The sequence below is a fragment of the Alexandromys fortis genome, unplaced genomic scaffold, assembly GCF_014885135.2.
Source record: "Alexandromys fortis isolate MF-2015 unplaced genomic scaffold, M_Fortis_MF-2015_v1.1 scaffold_94, whole genome shotgun sequence".
NCBI lineage: Eukaryota > Metazoa > Chordata > Mammalia > Rodentia > Cricetidae > Alexandromys > Alexandromys fortis.
Window position 1 is genome coordinate 3,583,490 of NW_026067979.1, and position 21,978 is coordinate 3,605,467.

Genomic DNA, 21,978 nt, shown 5'->3' on the forward strand with positions numbered 1-21,978 from the left:
CTCTCTCTCTCTCTCTCTCTCTCTCTCTCTCTCTCTCTCTCTCTCTCTCTCTCTCTCTTTCTCTCTCTTCTCCCCTTGCCCCTACCTCACCCCCAGAATCAGTTGTGGTGAAGAAGGTGGGGCAGCCCTGCATTAGGGGGAGAGTCAGTTGGTAAGGGGGTGCCCTTTGCACGTTCACCCTCTGCAGCTGTTCTCTGTTAAGCCGAAATCACTTCTGAAGTTAAAGCCCCCCCCCAACACACAAGCAAGGCTTCAATTCACACAACCCCAAAAGTTGTTAACAGGATGAAACACAAGGTGACAGATGAAAGCATCCTGACCCAAATCCTGTCCATCCAGACATTTAAATAGCAAAACCAACCAAACAAAAATCACGGGAAAGTCATTTCAGCCAGGTCTATTTTGGCCACTTTAAAGTGAAGCCAGAACAGGAAAACAGGTGTGTGTGTGTGAGTGGAGGGCTAGGAAATAAGCCAAAGATGCAACGACAGCCTTTAGGGTCCTAAATATCTCTATTGCCATACGCTTTGATATAGTAGACGTGAGAAGCTACATGTGAATGACGTATGTGACCAGGACATTATTTTAGCCAGCAGCACCTCTCCCTTAGTCTGCAACTTCTTAGCAGGCCGGGACCAATCGTGTCTGATATTCCTAACTGACTCTTTGGAGCAGGCATAGAGGTTCTACTTGGCACAGTGGTGAAAAAAGGCATCTTGACTCAGGGAATTAAGTTCTTCCTGCTGAAACTTCCAGAACCAGGCCTCCATTGTCTGCACTGTTCTCAACATTATGATCGTCCAAGTTTCTGAAGAGCAGATCACTGAGCTCTCAGCACTCAATGACTTTTCTAGCCTGAAGTTCCAAAGTCCTCCCACGATGGCATCTCCCCAAATCAACATGGTAAGGTCTGTTACAGCAACACCCCACTCCTGAAGCCAATTTGTCCTAGGCAGTGTTCTACTGCTGTGATGAAACGCCATGACCAAAAGCAGCTTGGGAAGGAAAGGGTTTTATTCCACTAAGAGTTCTCTATAACAGTTCAAAGTCAAAAGCGGCGAGGACAGGAAGTCAAGCAGGTGGAAACCTGGAGGCAGGAGATGGTGCAGAGGCCATGGAGGGGTGCTGCTTACTGGCTTAGTCCTCATGGCTTGCTCACCCTGTTTTCTTATAGCACCCAGAACCCCCAACCCAGGGATGGTACCATCTACAGTGGGCTGAGCTCTCTCCCATTAATTAGTAATAAAAAAGACGCCTTGCAGAGGACTCCTATGGAGGCATTTTTCTCAATTGAGGTTCCCTCCTTTCAGACAATTCCAGCTTGTATGCAGTTGATATAAAACTAAGCAGCACACACGGCTTTCAGAAAAGTGATTGTCAGGGCTAAATAATGCAATTCATTCAAGCCACTGTGTTGAGACACGGAAACACGGGTTAACATGACTCGAGAGAGTCTCAAGCTTCCCAGGGGTGTTGCACAGCCTCAACAGTGTTACGTGGGCAAGGGCAGGAAAAGACGAGGTTGGGCAGCCTCCTCTACAGTTAAATTCCGCTGGGTACCTGACTCCCAGGATGGGAACCACAGCTGCTCAGTGGTGAGCAGATACCTTTCTGCACGTCTCAGAGTACTGATGGGCAAATGTGCCTAGACCTTAGTCCAGGCGTGCCTGCTTGTGGAACATTCTTGAAGAGTTTGGGATCTGCTGTTATGTAGATGCTTATATACCCTTACTAAATTCATATTTTGAGATCCTGGTCAAGGGCAACATTAAGAGGGTGGGGCTTGGGGGAGGTAGCTGGTTCATGAGGCCAGGGGCTTTGTGACTAGTGCTCTTATAGGAACGCTAGTGGATGCCTTCCAAACGTGTGAGGGTGCACGGCGATACGATCATCTGTGAACCAGAGAGCAGTCCCTTGGTTTCTTTTTCCTTTCCAGTCTCCTGAGAAAATGAACCCCAGTTGTTATAATACAGCTCATGATATTTTTACCATAGCAGCTGGAATGAACTTGAAGAGGATTTTTAACTCAAGGACGACTGTAGCGAGCTGCGTGGTGTCACACCTGATGGAGATGTATAATCAACTCCTGAGATGGCTAAGACCTGACCTATGCTATGATCACGCAATGATCATCAGCTGCTTGCATATGCGTGAACCTATGGGCAGTGCCCACCTGGCAGTTCGGGGTTGGCAGCCCATGCCTACTTAAGGGCTGGGATAGGTTTGCCTGGGGAGAGAGAGGAAAGAGAGAGGAGGGAGGAAAGAGAGAATTGTAAAAGATCCTGGAATAAACTGCAGTGAGAAGAGCTCCGGTGGTGGCGTCATTCCTTGCTGGACAAGGTGGGGCGTGACAGACGACACTCATAAGGAAAATACTCTGGAAACGGAAGCTTCTCTCACCAAACTCACAGATGCTGTCTATGTACCATACAGAAACAAAGAGGACTCACTCCTGAAGTAAACAAGATGTGTACCTTCTAAGGGCTGCAGGAGCAGAGGGACCTCTGATGGGAAAACTGCTGGGGCCTGTCAGTTTGGGTAAATAATTTCTTCCTGGTTTGTCCTTCTCTCATTAAGAAGAAAAAATTAGAGAAAGAGGAGAGAGAGAGAGAGAGAGAGAGAGAGAGAGAGAGAGAGAGAGAGAGAGAGAGAGGAAAGGAAGAAATGAAGAAGAAACAAAGAAAACGAACCATATTATCTTTCAAAAGTAAATATATCCACACAAGTGCATTTTTCTTGGAGGCTTTAGGGTTTTTCTCATGAAGGGAGGCTCCCTGGCAATGTGATTTCAGGCAGCAGTGACTGAGACTGCCTGCCACCCTTGGCTTCCCCATGCACACTCCCTTGCTCAGTCCCATCCCTGAGCACCCCACCAAGTTCTCACGGCTTCTTGGATTATGTGGGTTCCTGTCTGGCTGTCATAAGCGCATGTTGAGACTCTCGTGTCATATTTCAGGGCATCTATCAAAGTGATCCTGAACGTTACGGCGTGCAGGAGGCATCTGAAGAGCATTTTACAAACAGATGTGGGCGCAGCCAGGGTTGGGGGTGGGTTGAGGGTCCGCATTCTTCATTAGCTCCTAGGTGGTGCTGTCCCCAGTGGTCCACATGCCTCAGTCTGAATTACTTGCTTTCTAAAATTTTCTGGAGCAGCTGCTGCATGGAAGCTCTGTGACTAGAGGTACCTGGAATTCAAGTCTTGACTCCCATTTCTAAGACTTGGGACCCCAGAGAGCTCAACCCTTCAGGGCCTGTATTTCTGAGCCAAATAAGGAGAGCTCACAGTGCCAGTCTCCCCTCATTGGGTTACTCCAGCAATCACCAGGCAGGATGATTGTCATCTTAAAAGGAAATAAGAGGACACCTAGATAATGAGAGTGATGGTCCTGAGGCCAAGCTTCCTCCCTCCCTTCCAGGGAACAGCTCCTGTTGCAAGGGGAGGGACCTCCGTGCAGGGCAGTGTTTAGTCCTCTCCAGAGACCCTGTGGAGTGCTGTGCTATTACACTCCGGACAGCTTCTTCTGAGATGTGGGAAACAATGTGCCTGGCCACTCATGGCCACTTCAGGTCCTCACACCCCAGCCCTGTCCCAGCCTCCTGGGGGTAGAGCCTTCATCTGGAGGATTCTTAATAAATAGGGATGCCCAATTATCGCCTGATAAAATCTGAGCAAATAGCTTCTGTAAACATTGGCTGGGGTCCTCTGTCAACTCGCCCGCCTCTGGATTAGTCCTGAAGCCCTCAATTTTTATACCGATATTGATTACCCTTCAGAGAAGCCTCTATTTGTGTTTTCAGTAGGGCGATTACACTGTGGAGAAGTCCACGTTGGTTTGTCAGATTGTATTTGGTGAGATACAGACAGATGAGATAGATATTAGATTTATATACTTAGAAAAATATCAAATGCTTAAAATGTTCAGCATTGCCAAGAAATAACGGATCGATACTTTCTTCCTATGCTCTTCCAATGGCTTTTTGAAGTCGCCAGAATACAGACTGGCAGAGACCATGTTCCAGTAAATAAATGTATGCCAAGTCAAGCAGGCCCAAGTAATGAAATAGCCGGATTGAACTTGTTCAGAGCACCAACAGCTGGAAGTTGGCAACTCATGAGTTCCACTCACAACGTCAGCTGGTCAGTGACTGGTCCAGGTGTGGAGAACAGGTATTTGGGGAGTGCTCAGCCATAAGTGGGACATCTATATTGCAACGGTCCCACTCGAGGGTTAGGAAATAGCAGAAGAAGGAGCAGGAACATTCTAAGAGCCAGAACTTGGGGAAGACTGGGGCAAAACAGTGTCTCTGGACACAAGAAGACCACTGTCCTCCAGAGCTCACGGAAGCTATAAGTGTCCACATAAGCTCAAGCCAGGCTGGAAGAAGGGCTCTCAAGCCCCATCCCAAGCTGAGGTGCTATTGATGTTTGGCAGTTGATGGCCGCCAAGAAAAAAAAAAAAGGCAATGAAATGATCCCTAATGATATTCTGCTACACTTGTAGATTGGTGACTAGCCCAATTGTCGTAAGAGAGACTTCAGCCAGCAACTGATGGGAGCAGATGCAGAGACACAGAGCCAAACGTTAGGTAGAGTTCAGGGAATCCAGCAGAAGAGAGGGAGGAAGGACTGTGGGAGCCACAGGGATCAAGGAGACCGTGAGAAAATCCACAGAACCAGCTAACCTGGTTTATAGGCGCTCACAGAGACTGAACCAACAGCCGGGGAGGCTACATGGGACTGACCTAGGCCATCTGCATATATGTGACAGCTGTGTAGCTTGGTCTTCTTGTGGGACTCCCTAACACTGGGAGCAGGGGCTGTCTCTTACACTTGTGCCGGCTTCTGGGACCCTTTTCCTCATACTGGATTGCCTTGTCCAGCCTTCAACTTGATATGTTATGTTTGGTTGATATCTACGGGAGGCCTGCACATCTCTGAACAGAAATGGAGGAGGAGTGGATGGGGGTGCAGAGGGGAGGTGATGGGGGAGGTCTGGGAGGCGAGGAAGGAGGAGGAAGAAGTTGTCTGGTTGTAAAAATAAATAAATAGGGCTGGAGAGATGGCTCAGAGGTTAAGAGCACTAGCTGCTCTTCCAGACATCCTGAGTTCAATTCCCAACCACCACATGGTGGCTCACAACCATCTATAATGAGATATGATGCCCTCTTCTGATCTGTAGGGATAGATGCAGGCAGAATGCTGTATACATAATAAATAAATAAGTAAATAAATCTCAAATAAATAAGTAAGTAAGTAAATAAATAAAGTTTTAAAAAGAGATCGTTTTCTTTAGTGGTGTGATAAGTTGCTCATGCTTATGACCAGTGGCCCCTCACTCATGTACATATGGGCAGCCCTGGTTGGACTCAGTGAGCTACAGAAAATGAGGTCAAGCAGTCAGGAGACCGATGTGAAAGAGGGCATCTGGAAGTGGGGAGACAGAAGTACGTGGTCGAAATACATCGCAGGACACATCACATTCTCAAAGAATCAATTAAAATAGTATATTATAATAAGCAAATAAAAAGCAAAGTCAGTTGCCCAGAAACAGAATGGAATAGTTTTACCTTTGAAAGTCTAAAAAAAAAGCCAACAGATGGAATGATAGGTGGCATGAGGTTGTGAACCTCAGTATTCTTTTGTTGTTGTTGTTACTCTTTTTTTCTCTTTTTTTTTGTTACTCTTTTTTTAAAATTGATTTTTATTGAGCTCTACATTTTCTTTTTCTGCTCCCCTCTCTTCCTCTCCCTTCCCCTTCAACCCTCTCCCATGGTTCCCATGCTCCCAGTTTACTCAGGAGATCTTGTCTTTTTCTACTTCCCATGTAGATAAGATCCATGTATATCTCTCTTAGGGTCTTCATTGTTGTCTAGAACCTCAGTATTCTTAAAACAAGCGCCAGCCCCAGCTATCCCCAGAGCACAAGTAGCCTGTAAATGGTTCCGGTATTGTTATTAAACTCTACAGTCAATATGTACCCATTTCTGAGTGTCTAGGAAAGTGCCAAGTGTCTCCCTACAACTGAGGAATGTGTCAGAGACCCCAAATAACAGCAGATGTTCACAGGCAGTGTTGATGGAGTCTTGCTACAGCTTAATGCTGGCCAGTCCCGCCCAGTTTCCAGCTACCTGAGGGGAATTTCACACTGGAAGGTGGGTCAATGGCATCCTGACTACCTGGATCCGTTTCTCTTCCTCCCTTCTTTGGAAAAAAAAAAAAGCAGAGAGAACATAGCTGAGTCAATGAATGAACTCCATGCTAGTGAGGCTGGTGTGAATCCAGGTGGCTTCCAGCCATCTGTGACTGTCCCCACCCTCTTTATGTGGAGCATAAGGACGTTCAAAAGCTCCTGTCCAGCTCAGAGATGGGGATAAACATCTGTTTATCTACCACGAGGTGACCTGCCCCTGCCACCATGCCTATTTCCTCTTCCCAGAAGGAATCCCTCTGATTCAGCTTGATAAATTTTGGACAGACAAGAATCCACGGATCTGTCCATAACCTGTGACTAACAGGAAAGGGCAGCAGGCAGCTACCTATCAGGTGCAGGTGCACTGATAGAGTGGGGTGTTAACCATTGGTTTCTAGTGGAGGCTCTGGTCCAGGCGCAAGCCAACTCTCACATCTCAACAGGTCAACTTGCCTCTTACCTGGTCACCACTTGATTTGCTGCCTTTGGTGTATCAAGATTAATAAGACACTGAATAGCCTGGGATGTGATACTTCCCATAGCGGATCCTTCTTAACCAGGAGGGAGAGATCAGTTCTTTCCACATGGCTCCATCTCAACTCCCTAGATGGCCAAGTCTTATTTGCTTTGGAAGGGAGCTCCTTCTAGAATTATGTGATCTCAGTTGTCCTCTGATACTCAGGTCTTTAGCTGTGCCCACTGGTCACCCTGGGCAATGTGCAGGAATTGTGGTCAGAGACCTGAGTTGGGATTTATGAAGCTAGAAACAATTTGCATCTGTGGAAGACATCAGGAGGTGTGTGTGTGTGTGTGTGTGTGTGTGTATGCGCGCGCGCGCGTGTGTGTGTGTGTGTGTAAGGCAGTGTCTGACTGGCTCTGGAGGCAGGTACAGTTGGGTGAGGTCATTCGGGTACCACACTTCTCCTAGACTCATGATTTATCCCATAGGTTCAGTGCCTTTAGTTTCTCCAAAGCCTCTGAACACTTATTTGCTTTGCTTAATACAAGATACATGAGTCTTGACTGGCACAGAGATTGCTGTTTCATCGAGGCTCTTCTTGAACTTGTGGCAACCCTCCTGCCTCTAACACATGAGTGCTGGGATTCTAGGCATGAGCTACCATACCTGGTCACCTGAACATCTTTTTACCTCCTGTAGCCTGGTCTTTGCCATAGTCATAGATCTTTGGGGTCCTTGTCTGGACAGAGGCTGTCACTTTCATAAGGAAAATGAGAAACCCAGAAAAAATAAGGACCAACAGAATCAAAGTTAGTACCAAGATGCCCTATCGAACTTTCTTTCCACATGTTTTAGAGGAAGGTAAAGCAGAGGTACGGATTCCCATTTACAGTTCATAAAAGTTCAGTGACCCCTCTTTGCTGAGGTTGACAGTCAGCAGACTCAGAACCTCCCTTTTCAACCCCCTAATAATGCCCTCCTTGAAGTAAAAGTGACTTAAAGCATGGCTTGAATCGCCCTGCCTTTTAGGAGCAGAAATGTGCCCCATTGCCTGAGTTTTGCACCACAAGTTCTGATCCGCATCAGTATGTGGCCCTTTCTTATATTGGGCTGAGACCCTCTTTAAGCCCGGAACTCTGAAACAGAATTATTAATATGAAATAACAATAGAACCCCCAAGTAGTGGCCTCATTCAACAGGAAGAGATGGGTTTTCATCCTTCCTATACCCGCTGCTTTAGGGTATGCACGCAGAGAGAATTATACTGTCATAGTGGAGGTTCATGAATTATTTGGTGGAGAGAGAGGCCTGAGCAAGTCCTTGATCCCAAACAGCAGCAGGATGGTCCAAGGGGGAGCCCAGTGTCTGGGGATGATGGTTTGTTCCTTCATCTCTGATCTTGTATGTTTCTTCTAGAAGTGTTTCTGCTTCCCTTCAGTTCTCACTTACTTTTCTGGGACTGTCTTGTCCACCCAAGTGTCCTTTCTGTCCCTGCAACCACACTCCCTCCTCCCTCCTCATCCCCCAGCTCATGTGTCACCTCCAAGTATGACATTGCTTCCTGTGTCGATCTGGTAACACCCAGAGTCTTCGCAAATGGCTTTTTCTTTTAACCCTCTCCCCTCTGAAACCATGAGTGCTCGCACCAAAAAGAGGCACTATATGCTACAGTTTGGATATAGTTTAACTGTTTAGAAGATTGCTACCATGCATTAAGAGGCAGGATCTAGTAGGAGGGTCTGGGGTTATTAACGTGTGACGTCAAAGTAATGAATGTCATTCTTGTAGGATGTCCGTTGGCCTCATGTCTCCCTTTAGCTTCCTGCCCCGCTATCTGATCTCCATTTTAGCTCTCACTTGGCATAAAGCCTTCTGCCCTATGACTTTCTGCTATACAGTCCCCATCAAAGCCACAATGACACCAATGCCATATCACTCCAGTAACGAGTTAAATGCACCCCTCTTCTTTGTAAGGTGCCCAGTTGAAGGTATTTCATCATAGCAAAGAAAATAGAGGTCATTACAGGGAGCTGAGATAAGGCAAGAGAGTCCTGGCTCCATCAGCAGAACACAGAGTCAGCCAGAGACTCTCAGCGCTGGGTGAGGGGAGCTAGTCTGAGGCTGGTGATGAAGGGCCCGGCTTTAGCACAAGCACGCTGGATAAAGGTTTGTCTCGGCTCTGGGAATGCTACCAACAGGCCAAGGCTAACTGTGGGAGGAGATGAGCTGACCCAACTCCAGCCATACTGGATCACCCGCAGCTGACCCCGCAGCTGACTGCAGATGCTTGAGGAAGCACAGCTGAGATCAGCCGAGTGCAGCCTGGATCAGCAAAGCAGCCAGGCCAAGCCACAGACTCCCAAGCAGAAATAAATGCTGACATCTGCCACCTGCTTTGTGGTTATGTTATGCAACCTGATTGTGGTGAGAGCCGGTAGACACCAAAGCCAAGAACAACCTTTGCCTCTCTGCTCAGGGACTGAGTCAAAGGCAGGGTTGAAGCTTCATCTCAGAGCCAAGCCGCGTCCAGATCGCCATTGACCCTTAAGCAGCCGCATTCCCTTCAGCCTGAGTGTCCTCATTTAGTAGGAACTCTAATGCCCACCACTCTAGGACATCAAGAAGCTCGCTGTGGGCTGAGGACAGAACCAGGTCAGTAACATGCCTGCTATGCAGACACAAGGACCTGAGTTTGGATCCCCAGAACCTAAGTAAAAAAACCAAGCAAATTGGTGGTGTCTCTTACCCCACCACTAGGAGGACGGAGACAGGAGGATCCCCGCGCCTCACTGGCTAGCCAGCATAGCTGAATCAACATCTGGCCTCCACACATATGTACACACATGTTCCCACATGTGCATGTGTATACACACACACACACACAAACAAGCAATGCCAGCTGTCACATTCAATACACAGATGTTCATTAAACATGACTCTTGTCTCTCCTTCACAGACAAAAAGGAACGTGGTTTCAGAAGGGGAGATTTAGAGTTCATGATCTGAAGGGCTGGAGAGACAGCTCCAAGGTTAAAAGCGTTTGCAATGCTGGAAAACGGCCCATGCAGGGCCTCCCATGATGGTCTCCCAGTCACTCCAGCTCCAGGAGCTCACTTCTGGGCCCCGTGAGCACTTGCACACATGCACTTGCACACTTGCACTCAAGGCAGAGACATACACACACATTAAAAAAATTAATTCAGGGGCTGGAGAGATGGCTCAGTGGTTAAGAGCATTGCCTGCTCTTCCAAAGGTCCTGAGTTCAATTCCCGGCAACCACATGGTGGCTCACAACCATCTGTAAAGAGGTCTGGCGCCCTCTTCTGGCCTTCAGGCATACAGACAGGATATTGTATACATAATAAATAAATAAATATTTAAAAAAATTAATTCATTATTTCAAGTGTTTTTCACACCTTACTTAACAGTACATGAACTTGCCATAGGGCTAATGGCAAATAAAAATTCATGGTTTTGTTTTTCCTTATTTTCTCATTTAGTTCCCAGCATCATGCAAAAGATAAGACCATGGTGGACTTTCTTTTCTTTCTTTTTTTGCCTGTGTCAGAGGGCCTAAAAGGCTCCTGACCACAGTTGTTTCCTAACATCACTAATTTATGTACAAATACATTCTATCTGCGATGGGTCTCGTTAGCACCTAAGAAATAATGCAGCCACGCTCTCTTCGCCTTGCGTTCAGTAAATACTCCCCTGAAGAGTTCATGATGCTCTTACCAGGATGGAGATGGGGGCAGAGGTGGTGAAAGGAAACCATTACTGGTGTGGATCTGTCAGCACCTGCAAGTCTATAGGTCTGAAGTTTGCAGAAAAATCCTTTGTCTTTTCAGCTGAAGAGCCTGAAGCTACGGACTGTCCAAAGAGGGGAGAGAGTGACCTTCAAGGCAAGGAGGCCCACCCCAAGAGAGATGCAGGGAGACAGGGTTGGAAAACACCAAGGGCAAAAAGTTCACGCTGCTCTTTTTGCACAGTCTATGGGCTTCTGAGGAAAGAGGAAGGGAAATTAACTCCCTTCATTTCTGGGCTTGTAAGAGGTGACTCCAGGACTGACAGAGAACGAGCTGACCCTGTCTCTGGAACTAATTTGCACAGTCAAGAGTCTACAGGGAAAATAAAGGGATCCCTCACATTCAAACAAGGAAGCCAGCAGGACTCACAGACTGGGCTGGTACAGATTTAGTGTTCGGCTGGTCATCGATGCTGGTAAATCTGTCCTGCAGGCTGCTTGGGCCAGCAGAGGGACAGGTGCCAGTACCATGCTAAAAGAGCATGGGGAGCGGAGGCTGATACACAGGAGACTTGGTCTCAGGCTCCAAAATGTTGTCTTGGCTACCAAGGGCCAGTTGAATGACCTGGGTGAAGCAGGGGCTTACTTTGGACATGGGGCAGTTTGGAAGTCATTATTATTTTGTGCTCCTGGAATTTAAGAAACTATAAGTAGTTTGAAAGTTCTTCCTGCCTTTCTGAATTCCTGGCTTATCAATAAGGTGCGCTATGATCCAGATAACCAAAGATGCAGTACCGTGAACTTGGTTCTTGTAAGCTAAACTCTAAACTACCTCAGTTCTCCCTTGGTTAGAGTCAGATGGGAAGCACACTGGCTTTTTCTCAAAGGAGAAAGCTACTTTCCTTAGAAACTGTCTCTACAGACCACTTCCTAAATATAACCCCAGTTGCACAGACACTGAGAGAAATAATTAATAAATGGGACCTCCTGAAACTGAGAGGCTTCTGTAAAGCAAAGGACATGGTCAACAAGACAAAACGACAGCCTACAGGATGGAAAAAGATCTTCACCAACCCCACATCAGACAAAGGTCTGATCTCCAAAATATATAAAGAACTCAAGAAATTGGTCATCAAAAGAATAAATAATCCAATAAAAAAAAATGGAGCACAGAACTAAACAGACAACTCTCAACAGAGGAATCTAAAATGGCTGAAAGACACTTAAGGAAATGTTCAACATCCTAGTTAACCAGCCAGGGCTGGTAAGGTCATGGATCATAGAGGAGAGCCTAACATTTATACTTTACTAAACCAGAATAATCCCTAAATATGTTTTAAATAGCCTTATATCCAAAGATAAGTGGAGCTCTCACCCCTCACCAAAGAAACCTCTCTCTTTGCAACAGAAGGAGACCATTGTCAAGCCATAATCTAGTGAAAACACAGAGAATAAGTTAGAGGTTGTCAAGCCCCAGGGGATAAATCTACAGCACAACTCCTGCACCAAAGCCCAAGGAACATTGCAGAAGGGACAGAAAGAACGCAAGGGCCAGAGGATCAGGAAGGCTGCTGTGAAGTTGTGTCTCCTAGAAATGGCAGGGAAGCTGTGCCCATGAAGTCTCGATGATATAGCTGCCTAAACAAGACCGGAAGAAGTACACCATGCTAACATTGTCATGCTAACACAAAGAATCTCATGGTGCCCCTTCCCATAGACAAAGAACTGGAGTCAAGGACAAAATGCTGAAAGTGGAAGGAACAGTTTTCTCCAGGGATGAGTTCCCTAATTGGTTGTCCAATACTAAATGGTCAGCCCTGAAATCATATCTATACAAGTAACATTATATAGACTAAGCAGGCTATATATATGTGTGTGTGTGTGTGTGTGTGTGTGTGTTTATGTTTGTGTATGTGTATGTGTGTGCACACTAAACAAATAAACTTTTAAAAAATCTGCAGAAAAATAAGGAATATAGAGGAAGCATTGAGGCATATGGACACAGTGACCATAATATTGGTCAGTTGATCTTTCCTGGAGTAACACAGTCTGTGTTCTCTCCTTGAAAAGGAAAATAACTTGAAGATGTCCTTCAAGTTAATAAGAGTTTAGTGAAACACAAAAGCTCAGGAATTTGATACTCTTCTCAAACAGTGGACGTGTTCTGTGATGATCTCATCATGAAGAGCCTCAGGAGGTTTACAATATATCAAAGCATGTTTTCTGGAAAAGTTACACTGATGGGTCTATAGGTGGGGAGCCTTGCGGATGGGGAGGCAGGCGGGGCGGTCTCTCCTTTCACATCTCAGTGGTAGGTAAAGACAATTCCAGCACCAGTGTTTCCGTTTTTATGTGAATAGCAAACCTCTCAGAGCTTAACCATAATATGTCAAATTGTGTCAGATATATCAAATATAGGAAAAAATATATTCCTACAATAAAATCAGAAGGGTATGCTTCAGAGTTTCGAGATGAGGCCTTCAAGCACCACTATGATCGCTGGGAAAGTAGTCATTACAATGAAACAAATGAACAAACAAACAGATTCAATGTTGAGATTTAGGAAGTGGGGAAACCGATTGACTGCAGAAACTGAACAGGAGCTGCTCTTTCTTTGCCGGCTCTTCCTTCCTATTGGCAAGAATTCTTCTTTTATTGCAGCCACTCTGTGAGGTGCTGTTTATAATTAGCGACACCAAGGTCAAGAGAATTAAACAAATGAATTAAGTCCCGAAGCAAGTAGCAAAGCTGGGCTAAAAATTAGGGTTGTATATACAGTCAGGTATAGTGGTGCATGCCTTTAATCCCAGCACTTGGGAGAGACAGAGGCAGGAGGATCTCTGTGAGTTCAAGGTCAGCCTAGTCTACAGAGTGAGTTCTAGGAGAGATAGAGCTACAGAGAGACCACGTCCCGAAAAATAAAATAAAGATTAAAAAAGAAAGGATATGAAAAATTAGGGTAGTCTGATTCCAGACTCCTTGCCTTTACAGTACTCTATACTCTTTCTCCAGACAGAAACAGAAGGTACATTACACGATAATCTCATTTTTACCTAGAAAACTCAAGGGTCCCTGAGACAGATTATTAGGACTAATAAGGAAGTTCAATAAGATGACCAGTAACAAGATAAACACACACAAAAGTCAATATGGTACCTATATAAAATATCTAGGGAAACAAACAAATTGCTAAAATTAATACAAGAATTAAAAAAATTCTTAGACAGTAGACAAAAATCAATGGTATTTTGATATAATGCTACACATAGAATATTAAAAGTATTGTGCATCAGGGTTAGAGAGATGGGTCCGTGAGGAAATCACCGGCTGTGTATGAGTGGAGGTCAGAGTTTGGACCACTGATGCCCACGTAAATGCTAGGCGGACATGGCGGTCTCCTGTAGAGGCAGAGACGGCGATCCCTGGAGAAAGCTGGCTAGATAGACTAGGCAAATCAGTGACCTCTGGCTTCAAATGCGAGAACCTGCCTTAGTATATAAGATGGGATACAATCAAAAAAGACATACTACTTCAGCCTCCACATGCACATATATGTGCATGTAGCCATACATAGGCTAACATGTATATGCACATGTACCATGTACACATACACATGTCAATACTATCTATACTAATATCAAAACAAGTAGAGCGACTCAATCTAACAATATGTATTGTACAAGTCTCTGGCAGAAGTTTTCCTGTTTCTTAGAGAAAACACAGGTGATCTAAATAACTGGAGTGGTAGATTTGATGCCGACAAGATTCAGTTCTTCCCATATTGGTCTATGAATACAATGCTACCTCTAATCAGAAGACCAGCACCCTTTCCTTTCTCCTCTCCTTCTTCCTCCATTCTTGACAGTCTTTGGAGTTTAATTAGCTAATCTGGAAACGTACAGGAAACGCTGAGGTAAAGAATGCCCAAGCTGCTCTCGGCAAAGCCCTGTTGTGTCAGCTACTTAGATGCTCGGTAAGGCACATAGTGCCACGTGGGGGAGGAAAAAGCACACAACTCTAGGCCCACAGAACAGAGCCAAAGACACAAAGAGAGATTCAAACCCATGAATACTGATTAATGGCAAAACATGTCTGTAAGTTTCCAGAGATTGCCCACCTCGCTGTGGGAACACTGGGATAATAGACCATATGCTGCGGCACCAGGCTTTCTGTGCAATCTGGATCTTCAAACTCAGATCTTTCTGCACACACAGTAGGTGCTTCACCTACTGAGTCATCGCCCCATCCCAGGCAAGGTGCAATCTCACTCTTTTCTTCATTTCTTACACAGAACACAGTTCTGTACAGATCACAAATCTTAGGGTGAATATAAAAAAGGAACTGCTCAGAAAAATAACACAAGCTAACATCCGATAATCCTGGGAAGATCTCTTAAGACTCAGTATTAATCCAAAAGAAAACCATGTATTAGGAGCCATTAAAATTAAGAACGTCTGTTTACTGGAGACAGTAATCAGTGTAGAAAGAAAGTCATGGATATTTGCCACACATGTTATTGGCAAAGGGCTTGGAGCCAGAATATATAAAATCTACCGGAAATCAATAAGCAAAACCCAGACATCCTAATATGAAAATAGGCAAGGGACTACACTGTACTTCACAGAAGACACTTGAGTTTCCAATAAATATATAAGACGTTACTAAAAATTATTGGTAATCTAGGAATACAAATTAAAATGTCACACACACACACACACACACACACACACACACACACACACACTCCAAAATGGCAAGAAATGTAAAAGTCTTTATCTTCAAGAACTGCAAAGCTAGGGTCTGTAGGGAGCTGACTGGACTGATCTGGGAATGTAAAACATTTGGAGAGCTCGACAGCATCTCCAGTGGGTGAACACATGGGCCCCCATGGCTGGCAATCTGCTCTTAGACTCTCCTTCAGCAGCTTGTGCCAGGCACAGGCACATGCCGCTAGGGGGCTCTCACTGCTCTAGTTCATGCCAGCATCACTCCCAAGTCACTAGTGTCAGCACTGGCATTTCCTTGCTTGAAGTCTTTCTCTGTATGCCATACCCTACCCTGCCCATGGGCAAGGCCGGAGAGCCCCTTCTATAATTCCCCAGTCGGTGAGCAATTAGGGCTACCAGATGAACTGGCTTCCTTGGGGAGGGCATCTCTGAGGTGTGTCTGAATGTATGTGTGTCCTTGCTATTTCTTTCTCCCCTTCATAAATAAACTTTATTGTAAAAAAAAAATCACAAATAAAAACCACATGCCCAAATTAACCGGACCTAAAATTTGAAATTTACACAACTCAATGAACTTCCATACAGTTAGAACGAGCGTACGGAACAGAAGCCGTGAAGCTGCACATTAAGTTTTACACTCAGTATCGAATATATTTTATGCACTCATCCACCACCCAAACCAAGAAATCCATAATGTGTGGTTTCTATGGCACAGCACAGAGTGTCCCAGAAGGTCAAGCTCCATTTGCTGACACGGGGAATGCATCTCATAAAACAACTCTCCTTGGGCTTTCTGTCACTGTTCCAGCCTTCTATTAGTGCAGAGGTTCTCAACCTGGGGCTCACAGCCCCTCGGGGAGTCTGAACGACCCTTTCACAGGGGTCGCATAGCAGATATCCTGCACATCAGATATTTACATTATGACTCATAACAGTAGCCAAATCACACTTATGAAGTAGCAACAAGAAATAATTCTATGGTTGGGGGATCACCACAACAGGAGAAACTGCATTAAAGGCTCACAGCATTAGGAAGGTTGAGAACCAATACCTTAGTGCTTTGTAGAATCCTTTTTCAAAAAGACCACCCACCCTTAAGTCACGGTTGCAAGGTCTTCTGAGGAAGTCTAAAACTCTCCTGAGATGTATGCTGTGGACTCTGAGGGTATTACATGCACCTGGAGTGCCCAGAGTGGCTCTCTTTAAGATAAGACTGGGAATGCCCTAAGAGCTCACCAACAGGAGAATGGATTGGTTGTGACACAGTGCTTTGATGGCATGGCTCTGGGAAGAAGAGATAGCTTCTACACGAAATGACATGGAACACCATAAAAAAGCTTCAAGAAAAGAACCTTGACACAAAAATAGACACCGGGAAAATCTACACCTTTATGCTCAATGTTAAAATGAGGAAAACTTTTTTATTTGTTTTTCGAGACAGGGTTTCTCTGTAGCTTTGGTGCCCGTCCCGGAACTAGCTCTTGTAGACCAGGCTGGCCTCGAACTCCCAGAGATCCACCTGCCTCTGCCTCCCGAGTGCTGGGATTAAAGGTGTGCGCCACCACCGCCCGGCTAAAATGAGGAAAACTTAATCACGGCGCTTAGGAGTGTTTAAGAGACAGGAATGTTAAGAGCGGTGAAACCAATCAAGGCAATCCCGCTAAATCAGACCACTGAGATGTTTCTTGTCTCCGAGAAGGAGTTTTGCTAAGGAACATCACCTATTCCCTCTAGAGAGCTAGCAATATTCAATGTGCTTTAGAATTTAAGCATGTGTTTGCGTGTGCTGTGTATGTTCCCTCTGATATTAAAACTTCTGTCTTGGGGGCGGGGAGCTTGTAAAGGCACAGAATGTTAGAAAAGGTTCAGCAACAGAGAGGTGGTGAAACATTCCCTCCTCCACAGAAGCTCCTGAAATCCAGGACGTAAACAACCCAGAGGCTTCTGGAAGTCTCTGAAACTGAGCAGAAACACTAAGACCCTCCCTCCACAAGCATAGCTAAGCAGCAAGGATGGCTGTGAGAGAATCTCAGACAAAGTGAGTTTCCTAGAAGAGGCCCAGACCGGCCAAGTTGCCTGGAAAAGGCCCAGACCAACTGGGCCATCTGCAAAGGACACTCTCCAACTTGTTGAGCTCCCTGTAAGCTGTGGGAGCTCCAGGTTCCCAGGTTTTGTGAGCTGTCACCCATACAGGGGTGATCTCCTGGTGATGTCATTGAGTCATTTCTGATCCTATAAGTAAGCCCCTTCCTCATATTCCTATGAGTAACCTCAATAAAGCTCATTGCTTACCAAGCTGGAATCTTGGGGTCTCTTTTCTTTGCTCTGTCATGGCTCCCTGTCTGGGGTTAGCAGATATTTGTTCTTGTCTTCCCAGGAAGAATGTCACACACCAATGTGTTGTGTATTTCAATCTATCTTTTACTTCACAAAAATACATTTGAGAAAACTATAGCTTTTTCTATACATCAGAACTAATCTATTTAAAAGAGAACAGAAGGATAATGCTTTCTCACCAGTAATGAGTGTCTACTAAGGACCTTAACCCAACAGTGGAAAGGACAAATCCCAAACTCTTTTCTTCTTAAGGAAGCCATAAAGATCGGAATCAACGGCACATTGGCCTATATGCAATCAGGAAGATTAAAATCATTCATAAATTACAGCCTGCTCTATAATTTTTCTGGAAGAGTGGAAGGGTAAGGAAGGCAAAGCAAACACAGAAACCAGAGAGAGGAAGAAAAAATAAGCCTTGGCAAAGCAAAAGACACTTTTAGTAAAAGTCATTAAAGGTCTGATGTTGGCAGAGCAACCAACATATTCACGGGACAGAGCAGATCTATGGGAATAGACCCAAGTGTATAAGGGACCTTAACGTGGGATTAAGAGGCAGCTCCAATAATAGGGAAGAAAAGAATGACCAGAAAGTAGTTCTCGACTGAGCGGCTCCTCATCTGAGAGGGACATTATGAGCTCAACATTATGCCACTTATAAAATGAACCTGAAGATGCATTAGAGATCCAAGGTTTAAAAGTTACCTAGGAAGAGAACATAAAATAGAACACCGCCACCAGAAAGATGAATTTGACCCCAACTAAGTTAAAAAGATACTTTATTGGACGTGGTGGACTGAATGAGACCATCCCCCATAGGCTCACAGACTTGAAGATTTGGTGCCCAGTAGGTGGCACTGTTTGGGGGAGGCTTGGAGGTGTGGCCTTGTTGGAGGAGGTAAGTGACTGGGGAAAGGCTTTGAGAACGTAAGGACCATTTCTAGTTTATTTTCTTTGCTTCATGCTTGTGTTTGAGGATATGCATGTCCAGTTTCCTGCTCTGGCCCCCATCCCTGCTGCCTGCTGCCATGTTTGCCCACCATCATGGCCTCTAACTCTTTAGAACTGTATCCCAAATAAACTCTTCTCTTAGTTGCCTTGGTCATGGTGATTTAGTCAGCAACAGAAAAGCAAACAATGCATAGGTTTCATAAAATAGTCTGGAACCATGTATGATGGCAGACACTTATAATTCTAGCACCCTAGAGGTTGAAGCAGGAGAATCTTCAGTTCAGACCTAGCCTGGGCTATATAGAAAGGTCTAGGGCAGTCTGAGCTTATCTCAGAGAATCAAAACTAAAGTGAACAAAACCAATACCAACCTCAAACAACCAACCAAAACCAATTAGCATGGGAGAAAACATTTTTGCAAAATACAAAGTATTTGTAAGTAGAATATATGAAGGACACACAGAGAGATTATTAGAGGAAGAAAAAGAGATAAAAGATGGGAACAGGACTTTGTCAGAAGGAAATGGATCTGTCTGGAAAGTATGTGCATATATCTCCATATTCACTAGAAATCATGAAAAGTAACAAACAAACCAGAAAGAAAGCACAAACTCTACTTTAACACATTGACTATGAAGAAGACAGAATGGCTCCAGTTTTGGTAGGTGTGGAGAGACACCTCTTATTGTCTACCTCTGGAGGCATCTGCACTGAAACACATAAGTGTTCATGCAACGTAGTTTGTCAGTAAAAGAGCCCAAAGGATCAACAGCCTTATCATTTGGTATGGTGGGTCTGCACCTGTACTTCCGGCACCCAGGGAATCTGGGGCAGGAGGGTATGTTCCAGGCAAACCTGGGCCAAACGGGAATACCCCATCTCAAACAGGAACAGTAATAAAGGTGGCCCAGCTGCTCATCAGTACAGAATGACTAAAGGAAATTGCCAGTTCCATGGTTTGCTCGGCTGCAGACTGAAGCGGGGAGGATCTCATTCAAAGTGGAAAACTGACAGACATTTGCATATGAAAGTGATGAGTCCTGGGACAGTATGGGCTCTGTGAACGCCCTTATATTAAAGCCACACACACATACTTACATACAAGTGTATATGTAGGCAAATAAATGCATGCTAGATTGGCGGACACCTTTGAAGCCCAAATGGAGGTCGCCTCAGAGAGGTCATATGGGAGAAAGGGATTAAAGGGAGCAGGTAGATAGGACTCTATCAAATTATTTACAGCTTGATTTTTACACAAGACCAGGTTTTATCTATTTATGTTTTATGTGTAGGGACATCTTGCCTGCATGTATGTCTAGTGCCGTGTGCATGCAGGGGCTGCAGATGTCAAAAGAGGGCACTGAATCCCCTGGAACTGGAGTTCCAGGCAGTGGTGAGAAATCACGTCGGTACTGGGAATTGAACCCGTGTCCTCTGGAAGAGCAGCCGGTGCTCTCCCCCACCAAACCATCTCTCCAGCCCTAAGGACAAGATTTTAATGCAATGCCTAGGAAAACTGCAAAAGAACAGAAATATATTATAGCAAAACTTTGTTTTCTATTTTCCGAGTTTTAAAAAGTGAGCGCCCATTACAATATAGTTACATCTTTCTTTATGTAAAATGTATTATATGTGACATAAAATTTATCAACTTACACATGCATGCGTACACACACACGCACACACATACACACGCACACATTGTTTGGGAGACAGAGTCTCTTAGTGTAGCAGAGGCTGAATACTCTCAGCCCACCAGTGCTGGGATTACAGGCATGCACCGCCACACCCAGGGGCCATCTTAACCGTTCTTAAGTATACAAGATCACAGTGCTCCTCATGTGAACACTGAGCAGACTTTTTCATCTTGCAGAACAGAAACTATAGCCCACGAAGCAGTTCTCTTTCCCTTCCTCCCCAGCAACTGCCATTCTGTGTCCCCCCCCCCCAACTTTCTTTACTTCTGGTTTATTTATTTTGAACAGGATTTCACGTAGACCAGGCTGGCCTTGAATTCCTGGATCACCCAGTTTCCCACCTCCCAAGTACTGAGACGACAGACACAGAACACCCACACCTGGTTTCTGCTTTCTGTTTCTGTGAGGCTCACCATGCTAGACACTCTGTAGTAGAATCATAAGGCATTTGTTTTCTAGGAACTGGCTTATCATATCTTCAAGGCTCACCCATATCACACCACGAATCAGAATTTCTTTTTTTTTTTTTCAGACAGGCTTTTGTTCTGTAACCCAGACTGGTCTCTAAGCCACAATCCCCTACCTCAGCTTTCTGAGTCCTGGAATTATTGGCGTGTGCCTATTTTCTGCCTTTTGAAGACTGAGTATAAGGCCAACATAGACATGTATGTATTGCATGTTGTTTGCCCCTTCATACGTAGATGAACGCTCAAGTTCCCCTTTGCTGTTCTTTTACAGTATGGATCTACGGTGGCCTTTCCAAGCAAAGTATTAATTTGAGGTACCATTCTGTTTCCACCGCAGCTTCAGAATTTTCTGCTCTTACTGGTGATGCATAAGCTTCCAGTTTCTCCACATCCTCCCAACAGTTATTTCCTAATTCCTTTTTTTTTTTTTTAATAGCATCCATGCTAGTAGGCCCTGAAACTTCTTACTAGATGAACAAGACACCAGAACCTTGAGAAGGAAAAGTCTAGCCTGGTCATTAGCATGCTAAGTTCAAAGCATGGATGCCCACCACCCTGTCCTTACTCCAGACCGCAGAAGGCACCATAGGGATGTTCATATGCCTAAGCTCCCTGGCTTCCCTTTCTCTGAGGCTCTGCTCCCCTCTGCTGTCCTGGATACCTCCTTAAACACCGGTCTTCACTGGGAGCTTCCCTTCTTCCTTCCCTCTCCCTGGACATCCACAGGGCACGGAGCAGGGTGCAGCTGCACCCAGACTGCATCAGAGCTGCTGGGCTGTGCAGGTGGATCAGAACTAACGGCATTAGGCGCTCCCTCGGGGAATACAACTGTAATTACCCCTCGGATGCTTTCTCCAGGATGACCACATGCAGAACACCAAGAGAGGAGAGAGGGTAATGAATCACCAAGTGAATTAACTGGAAGCTGCTCTAATTAGTGTTGTAATTTTTCATGAAAACACTAATGAATATGAAATAATGTGGCCACGAAAACCACCAGGACAATTAATGCTCCGGAGTAATTTGGGGTCAGGCAGGGATTCTGGAGATTGTTTACACAGACTGGAAACATTGACAACTCAGAGGCTATGATTTCAAGATTTGCGCAAGCAAATTAGTTGTTGCTTCAAAAAAAAAAAAAAAGGGCAAAAGGAAAAAACAAGTTGAACATCAGTATTCTTTACTTCCCTGACACAACATGACCAGTCTCACATTCCCCACTGCCATGCCTTGCCCACTGTGATTTTTTATTGTTGAGGTTTGTGGACATGGACACAAACACGCTAGTGTGAGACCAAACAGGAACCCTTCAGAGACAGTTGGAATGGGTTTTGGCCAGCATGGGAGCATAAGGGCAGAGTCCGGGCACATTGAAGCCAGCAAGGATGTGAAAGAGGGAGTCACTT

The 21,978-nt window shown here is 45.1% G+C and overlaps 1 protein-coding gene across 3 annotated transcripts in view; it reads right to left on the reverse strand.

Annotated features, from left to right (window-relative positions):
- Onecut2 (one cut homeobox 2) overlaps positions 1 to 21,978 on the reverse strand; it is a 51,454-nt gene that overhangs the window by 7,714 nt on the left and 21,762 nt on the right. The window lies entirely within an intron of this gene.